Below are 9028 nucleotides of genomic sequence, written 5' to 3' on the forward strand. Positions count from 1 at the left end.
ACCTCTCTATACATCGACGTATCCAAGATAGGCTGAGGTGTAGGAGCGGTGGTCCTACTCCAAGGAAGTCTTTGTTGTTCTTTCTCTACGATTGGGTAAGGATACAAGCATCTTCAACCGGAAGTCCTATATATCCTCGAAGCCTGTAAAATCATAGGCAATAGAGTCGGCTGCAAGAGTGAAGTGATAATAAATTCTGACAACTAGGCGGTGCTATTAGCATTAGCAACTCCGGTTACCAAATCTGAATTAGTTAGGGAATGCAAAATGGTACTGCGCTCAGCGTCTCAGTTGGCTATCGTCTCTCTTGTCTGGGTTCCCGGACATAGGAACATAGAAGGCAATGAGAAGGCTGATGATTTGACGAAGGCAGGAGCCGAAGCGCTGGCACTGGGTTGTCTTCTTGGAGTAGAAAGTGACATTACTTTGCCTTTTCTTCAACCGTCTAGACACAGATGGTCAGATATAGAGACCTGTAAGATATCGAGAAAATTATAGCCTGATTCTAACAGGACGAAGACCTTGGACCCGCTGAGCAGATCAAAGCTAGAAGTGTTCGGAATTGTAGCAACCTGATCCCTAGGCAAACATGCGTAAGAAATATCACTACCCCGTAATAGGATTTGTCGCAGTTGTCAGCTAGAAGATAGCTTAGAAAGTGTCCACATTTTTTTTTGGTGAATACCCAGGCTTTTCGACTATCAGCAGATTCATTAGAGAATGAAAATTGTTTGACCAAGCAGCATAGGATGTACATAGGCAGATATCCCAACGAGATGTGTATCAAACTGCGAAAGGACCCAGAAAATACAACGGACATGACTTGAGTAGCCAGTTTCAAATCACTTCAGAAAACTTGTACCTGTACAAAAGGTTATAAAGTCTCCCAAGCGTAGGTAAATTAATCTGGTCACTTGCAGTCTATTGCATTCTCTTTAGTATTCACTCGACAAATAGCACAAGCAAAACCTTTTCAAGCTCTAAAAAACGAAAATACAGCTTTTGCGGTTAATACGAATAGCGCAGCTGTTGTCTTTTTGATGGTCAGCCTTTAATATAGCACTAAAAATTTATGTATCGCATAGACCCAACCTATTGGAAAGTAATAGACCCGCAATATACTCACTTAGTAAGGATGAAATTGGATTGTTTCTTAGGCCTATACGTGACGAGCAAAGCTTACTAAGTTTACTGCTAATAGGACTACTATTACTGCACCTCTCTCAATAACACCACCCGGTTTAGACATTTACGACCAAGAACAAGTAAATATAATCGATTCAATACTTTATATGTGAATGGCTTCGACTTCAAGGAATATGCTTCGTATTTCTGAATCAGTTCTTCGTGGACGGACAGGATTTTATCTACTTGCTTGCTTGAACTTCGAGTGAATTCCCTATTCGAACTTGGTCCAGCCTAAGCCATCGGTTGGAATTTATCAATGGTACTGATCCCAACAGCGCTTTGGACTATGAAGTAATTTTTCTCTGAGCCTTCTTTGATATGGATTGAACTTTCGACAACACCTCGAGGTTACTATCGATCCTTCTTTAGAGCCTTTTAATAAATTAACTTCTGCAAACGCTACCCCACAATGGTGTCCGTTGCTAAAGCTATGCGGAAGACATGGTCAAAGTGAAGTGAGCACTCTTTTTGACATAATCCAAAGGGCACTAAAGATAAAAAAGAACTAGTGAGCTGGTGTGAATCTCGTAAACTCAACAAAAACAGCCATCATTCCATTCGCAAGAAGTCGAACCCTAACGGCTATGTGAACTATGAGTTATATCAGAGTCAGTAGGGTTTCTGAAGTGAGATATTTGGGCATCACACTACAAGCTCACATGAAAGAAAGATTTTGATATATACAGAGAAACAAACGGCTCTAATGGTATCTAATTAACCGACTTATACGAAAATCTTGAAGTTGCATGAATGTGTATTATGATAATAAAGCCTATGACAGCCATAGACACGTTAACCTGTGTGTCGCTAGTCAACTTAGTGACTAAGAAGAGTACATTCACAGAATAACCAAGGCATTGGGTGTACATAAGCATAGAGCGGGCGGCCAAACGGTCGCTTAGTAATAACTTTCAGAAGGTTTGTTTGCGTGTCAAAACTATCTGGACTCAGCTACTCCTAACCCAAATCCCCCGGAATGGCATCAGCAGAGTTATTAACTTTGAAAGGAACTTCCAAATAGAATTAGGGAATAAGGCAAGCTAAAGCTATATTAATTTGATACACATAAAAGGTCTTAATTCATATGGATAAACTCCAAGTATATTTCCAGTATAGGTCCAGACGAAAATATTGGCAATCAGGCACAATCTCGGTCTTTTGTTCGCAATGAATACACACCTTATCGAATATCTATATAAATATCGGGCGGGTGATGATGACACCTAGATTGTTCAAAGGGATGTTGCGCCGAACCGTTCCCAGCACAATGCTGGTCTCAAATGATTTACTTTTGCCTAAAGCATCGTTTATCAGAAAATACAGCATCGGCCTTTTTTCTATGGAACAATGGAGAGATAGGGGATCGAAAACTGTACTTATATTGTATGAGAAAAATATCATACACCTTATGCTGAACATTTCGCAGAGAGTTTTTCAGTCATAGCTTTTTTGCAGTACTCATGGCAGCGGGCAGATAATTGATTATAATTGGTGGCGGATATTATAAGAGCAGAGTCTGAAGTACGAGCCAGGCATATTCTTTGGCAAAGAGGAGAGAGCTTAAGTGGGAACCAAGATTGAGTGCTCTGAAGGGTAAAACCTGACTGATGAATTGGCGAAGGATTAATCTACGGCTCATCCAAAGGAATCAGCGCTAATTATCAGACTAAGTTTGTTGGAAATTATTAGACAGATTCGGGACCTCTTTTTTTAGTGTGGCTCAATAACTTCAAAATAACTCAGTGCTTTTTGAAAATACGGATTGGGAAATGTTATTTCAAGCTGAAAAGGAAGAAGCTATGATCACTAGACCGTATGATTACCGCGTGCAATACATGACGGCAAAATAGGCCGCAATAAATATCAGCGGCAACGTAACAATGATTATGCAGTGCGCTTTTTGACGTCGAATACGTCTTACGTTCCGGTATGGATACCTTTCGTCCACAGAGCAGATGGGAACGCAGATAACTTGTGGGACTATTGACTGGTTACTTCTGGCATAAACGCTTGACTGTGATCGGTATACATGGCAGCCGCATTTGCCCTTCCAGCCTTGAAGATGATGAGATGGCGGTACGCGTTGTTTTGTGCTAGTTCCAACAAATAAAAAAAAAAACTTATTAAATTTTAAGGACTTTAAAATGAAAAAAAAGACAAATGCAAAGACAAAATAAAACGGATTAGCTTTTAAGGACTTTAAATTGAAAAGAGACAAATGCGAATAAAAATGGTTTATCAACATTTTTATTAACACAATAATTTAGCTTAAAATATGATAATTAATATTCTACTGTTGTACACTTGCTGTAGTGCGAATAAAACCTGTCAAATGTGATTTACAAAACACATAAGTCAATCTAAGTAATAAAAATAAGTAGGTAATCGGTCATGTGTACAGGCAAAAACAAACACTTTTACGACATTATATATATATACATACATATGTATGTACAACGACGTACGAGTACTTGAATGTAGTTACAAGTACAAATGATAAATGCTAACGAAAAACAACGGCCTGACACAAAAACAGCAATAATAAAAATAATAAAGAAGAAAATCACACAAAAATAATTAAATTAAGCCATAAAAAATAAGCGAGTACTTGAACTTCACATGCAGATAAATAATATTGAAGCCAATATGTATGTACCCATATATGTATGTATGGAAACAAAAACACACTTGAACTACAGAAAAACAGCAAGTCAAGTGCAAGTGTAATATGTACTTAGTAATACATATAACAAAAGGTGCAAAGTTTAAAAATAAACAGAATGCAATAAATTGAAGTTTTAGAAGTAGTTAAGAGAGATTATGTAATATCTTTTTTAATTGAATAAGAATACACTTTGCACGAAATGCCATAAAAATAAGTAATTGAGTACTTTTTCACTATGCCCACATAGCTTTAAAGTGAAAGGTCAGAGTTATTTGATTTAAATTAAATATTCACATTCATGCATAGCCATATGCATACATACAAACATATGTATGAATGTTTTATATATACACATAAATATGTGTATCAATTACTTATGAACACATCTGCTGTTGATAAAGTACGTATACATATTTACATATGTATGTGCATTAGGGAGTGTCAATTTCTTTTACTATTCGCGTATAGCATAGAAGGATTCTACGTGTAATTCCAAGCAAATTTTGCGAAGAAACCATGGGTCTAAAATCACTTTGGAGTTTGCCAAACTGTGAAAATTAGCTTCGAAGAAAATGTTCACTGTTTCACCTTCTAGTGGCAGTTTAAGAAAAAGATAAGCGCAGAAATGGTTACCTTATAACAAAAAACGCCTTATAGCATGTTTTTATGCAAAATTTAAGCATTTCTTTACGACACTATAACAAAATGCTAATCGCAATTTGGCAAACTCCAAATTGATTTTAGACTCATAGTTTCATCGGCAAATTTGCTTAGAATTACACGTAGAATCATTCAGTACTATACAAAAATCTCCCCTACAAATTGACCCGCCCTAATGTACATACATATTTGTGTCCACTAATTTGATTGGAACTAATTTGATTTGAATACCAATTGGCGTTGAGTCCCAGCTAAGATTTTTACATTTGTTTAACTTGTGTTCCCAACAAATATAAAGGTGACTAATAGTATGAAGGCAATTAATTCGAAACGAAACGTAATCTGCATACACAGTGCATATCACTTGTTTTCTAAAAAAAAAAACGAACTAACTAAAAAAACAATTCAAAATCTTAACAAGCATCATCTATTCCTCGCATTTATGAGGCTAAGTGTTTAAGGCTAGAAGGTTAGATTAAATTAAGGTGGTTACATCAAATTAGATGCACTCTTGGGCCTTAAGCAATCGCCCTTTCCGGCACCACTACCAACGGTAATTGCCAAGAACGCAGGTTTACCAATGACAGATATTGTTACCGGCGGATTCCCACGGACTGCCTTGCAAAATCTGTTGAGTTTATGAGAATGAGTTGAGATGAGTTCACCTCTTCATCGTCCAAGTAACTGCAACTAGTGAGAATATGGTATGTTATTTAGTCTTACTAGATTTAGAATTGCGGCTGTTAGAGCCTGAAAAGATCCTTTGACCGGCTTCGATACACTGTCGTTTAGAAAGACCTTGCAGTAGCCCATTTCATGGCATTCGACCAACGTTTGAAGAGCGGACTTGAGGTCCCAACTGTCACAGAGTAGTCCAAATGTAGGTAAAGGAACTTCCCCTCTTTTTTTCTCGGTGAGGTCAGCTCAACCACCGTAAGGTTTCCTATAATTCCACCCATAAGTCAGATGCTACCGAAAGAGAGGTGAGGCATGCAACAACTAGCTTTAAGCGCAGCTTGAGCGAGCCCAGTTCCCAATTTCCCGTATCGCAATGAATTTTAGAGTGTAGCCTGTATCAGTGAAGCTATGTTAAGTATGATGTTAGGAGCCAAAGTTTCTAAAGACGGTGGTCGATTATACTTTTTTGGGATTCCCGACTAGGATAGTCTCCTGTGGTGCATTCCATCGGACGAGGACTCCAACCGAAATGAAAGGAATGCATTTTGTTTTCATAGAGCAAAGAATTTACCTTAGGAGGGAGGGCCCATCCCTTATCGATCGCGGTAGAGGGGAACTGATATGCCTTTTTTTACTAATTCCCCAATATTAGGCTTCCTATTTAGAGTCAAGCCCAAGTACTCAATTCGATAAGAAATCGAACACCTCCAACTGAGGGAAGAGCCGCGTAGGATGGATATCTTATCGTTGCAGTCGATCACCAGGAATCTCGTTTCTAATATGACTCTCCAGAGCTTTAAATAGTAAGGTAGAGAGACTGATAGCTCTGAATCCTTAGGGGAATTGCTTTTGCCAGCTTAATATATAGACGTCTTCCTGATCAGTGATTCAGCCAACGAGTAGCCACCTGCATAGTATTTTACAAGTGGCCTGGTGTATTGCGCTCCGATCACGCTGGCTTGAGGGTCTTTTAAGAGTTCATTGACCGAATAAAACGTCGCTCAAGCAAAAGGTCACACAAGCCGGTACCGCTATTTCCAGTATCGTATGGATTGGTTTCTCCTGGGATTGCATTGAAAATGGATGATCTTAAGCGACTACTCGCACATCTGAATTAGGAGAATGGCACCCCTCTACGCCTACACTGAAGGCTCGTCACTAATGACTTAGCCTTCTCCATTTCGGACTTGTAAATTTCGATTCTTTTTTTTTTTAAGTTACAAACACGAAGATAACTTTGTCCTGCGGGCTATAGTAATGTCGGATTTTTCTTCATTAAAACACTTTGGAAACTCACTGGAATGGACCTCAACTAATTGCGTAACTTCACAATGACTTCTTTTTACAATTATCGACCGAATAACTCTTGTGAATATGTAGTGATTTGACCTGTTACTGGGAGTGATTGCACTCCTACAACGGAATTTATGGGGCAAGACCTAGTGGAGATGCCTACGGAACCTCGTTGTTCGGATAGGGTTTCGGAAGCATTTTAAGGCATCCCGTTGCCACGATGGGTGTGACTTTAAACTAAATCATTTTTGTAGCTCAGTTCCAAATTGTGCAGCATGACTCCGCAGCGATGAAGCAAATGAACAGGATACTAATAGCGATAGCAGCCTTAGAATCATTAGATCGATTGTAGCGTCACTATAAAGCCCCCCTCCCCAAGAAGCAGGCAGTTTGAACAGGATCGGACCAAAGAGAGAAGGGTGTTAGTTGAGTGGGGTTGAGCTCACATATATGTAGAATTGGTTGGTGGCGTACGGCAAGTATCCACATGTCGGACACTCATTGAGGATATTGGGGTCGAGTCTGGACAGGTAGCTCTTGAGAAGCCTACATTATCCAGACCGTAACTGCTCCGGGTCTGACGCAGGGTGTGTTTGAGCTTCGATCACGGCATTCATAGACTTTACTTCACTCAAGACGCCCATCACTTTTCAAATGTGTATGTAAGTACATTACACCGTACCAGAAAAAAATTCGGCGTACACCCCTGAGTCTTAAGTGATATTGGACAGTAATTTCGTGAAAAAAAATTATGTATTTTTTTGGCCCAACGTAGGGGAGGCCTTTTTACATTTTTCGTCATATCTTCGGCATTTATATTCGGATCTTAGAGTATGATATATCGACTTTTTTTTCTCGACGCAATTTTGTTTTTTTCAAAGTTAATGTACCACTCTAATGTCGGCAAATTAAAGCACGGTAAAAATCATTGAACTTTTGCTAAGAGTTGGCAAATTATAGACTCTTGATATTTTATAAAAAAAAAATGTTTTGCCACATACTATTTAAAATGCTTTCGAATTAGTTTTTTGCAGCGATATCTTATGCCGAAACACTTAAACATATTTTCGTATATGGAAATGGCCCAATGAAAGCGAGATTCTGTAGCTATTAACGTACTTTTTAAAACATACAAACAAAATCAAAAAATTACAAGCTTAACGGCTGTTTGAATTTGGTGCTCCTCTGTTGACATCACGTCCACCTGTTTACAAACGCAACACGCACGTACATACATAAGTGGACACCCATTCATGCATATGCAGATAAGTATATAGGTACATACATATGTACATATATTACCAGCACCTCTGGTCATTCGGTACAACAAAAAACGCATTATCGAACTTTCTTCGAACAAAAGCACGAAAAACGTATGTACGCATATGTACATACATACATACATACATACATACATACATACATACATACATACATATTATTGTACACACATCCCATGTTTTTTTTTTCTTTTGTTGCTCTTACTATCACCGGTTGCTTAGTTTTTTTAATTAAAACGACGAATAAAACAATTTTTATAAATATGTACATATCCGATTTGACATTCCGGTACCGACTTTCCGATTCTCTGAACTGAATTTGCATAATAAATTCAACTTTTTCAATCTTTATAACGACTTAAAGTGATGGCGCACGGTCGTATGTATGTATGTATGTACATATATGTTTGTATAAACGTGGATACTTAAGTAGGTGGATACATGCATATATGTATGTACATATATACATACATATGTACATAGGTATGTAAAGGCAAAAGTGGCGTTACAAACATAGCGGAGTACATGGCGCTAGCGGCGATATACAGAAGAAACTGCTGCTAGTCATTAGCGGTTGTAATTTTAATTTTTTTTTTTCAAATTAGGTACATACTTAGTATTTATTTTCAAAAGTTTACATATAGTACCACATAGCGTTTGTATACATATTTTTGCTAAAGAAGTTTTTTTGTATTTATCATTCCATATTATTTTTGTGGCCATTTCACTATTTTACGCGCAGAACACAATCAGACAAAAGAAATAACTAAGAAATACTACTTTATCGCACAAGCAAAACTACCTGCTTACGTTGCGTTACAGCTTTACGAAGTATGGATGTGTTCGTCGTTTGTATCCGTGAATGTTTGTTATTTTACTTGTTATATGTACTGTATACGAGTATGCGAATGCGCAGACGCGATCGTACCGTTTTGACCGACCACTTCAACGTTAAAAATTGAACTCCAGGCAGCCGCACACGCGCCAAAGTAAATCAGCCAGCTAGTAGTTAGTCAGGCCAGGGCAAGCAAAAAGCCCCCAGAAGCCAACCAGTCAGCCAGCAATTCAACCAACTCGCCCCACCGTGCCACAACCACTCACCTCTATCAGCTAGAGCCGGCTTCAACGACATTGCATTGCTTGAAGCACCCACAAAACATGCTGCTGTGAAGAAAAAGCGTACGAAAAAATTTACAAAAACAAGTTGTGGAGGAAAGCGTAAAAGCGGCGCTTTTCGCAAACGTTCATAATTGAGCTTTTTTAC

The 9028-nt window shown here is 38.4% G+C and overlaps 1 protein-coding gene across 3 annotated transcripts in view; it reads right to left on the reverse strand.

Moving 5' to 3' along the window:
* LOC118744221 (general transcriptional corepressor trfA) overlaps window positions 1-9028 on the reverse strand; it is a 59804-nt gene extending 50776 nt beyond the window's left edge. Inside the window, exon 1 of one of the 3 annotated variants that reach the window (XM_036477090.1) lies at window positions 8575-9028. The gene's annotated coding sequence lies outside the window, so the exon portion shown is untranslated. Of the gene's footprint in view, window positions 1-8377; window positions 8400-8566 lie in introns of those variants that run through there. The other 2 variants (XM_036477089.1, XM_036477091.1) reach the window with 2 other exon arrangements.

The sequence above is a fragment of the Rhagoletis pomonella genome, unplaced genomic scaffold, assembly GCF_013731165.1.
Source record: "Rhagoletis pomonella isolate Grant_MI unplaced genomic scaffold, Rhpom_1.0 Rhpom_scaffold_00008, whole genome shotgun sequence".
Lineage (NCBI taxonomy): Eukaryota > Metazoa > Arthropoda > Insecta > Diptera > Tephritidae > Rhagoletis > Rhagoletis pomonella.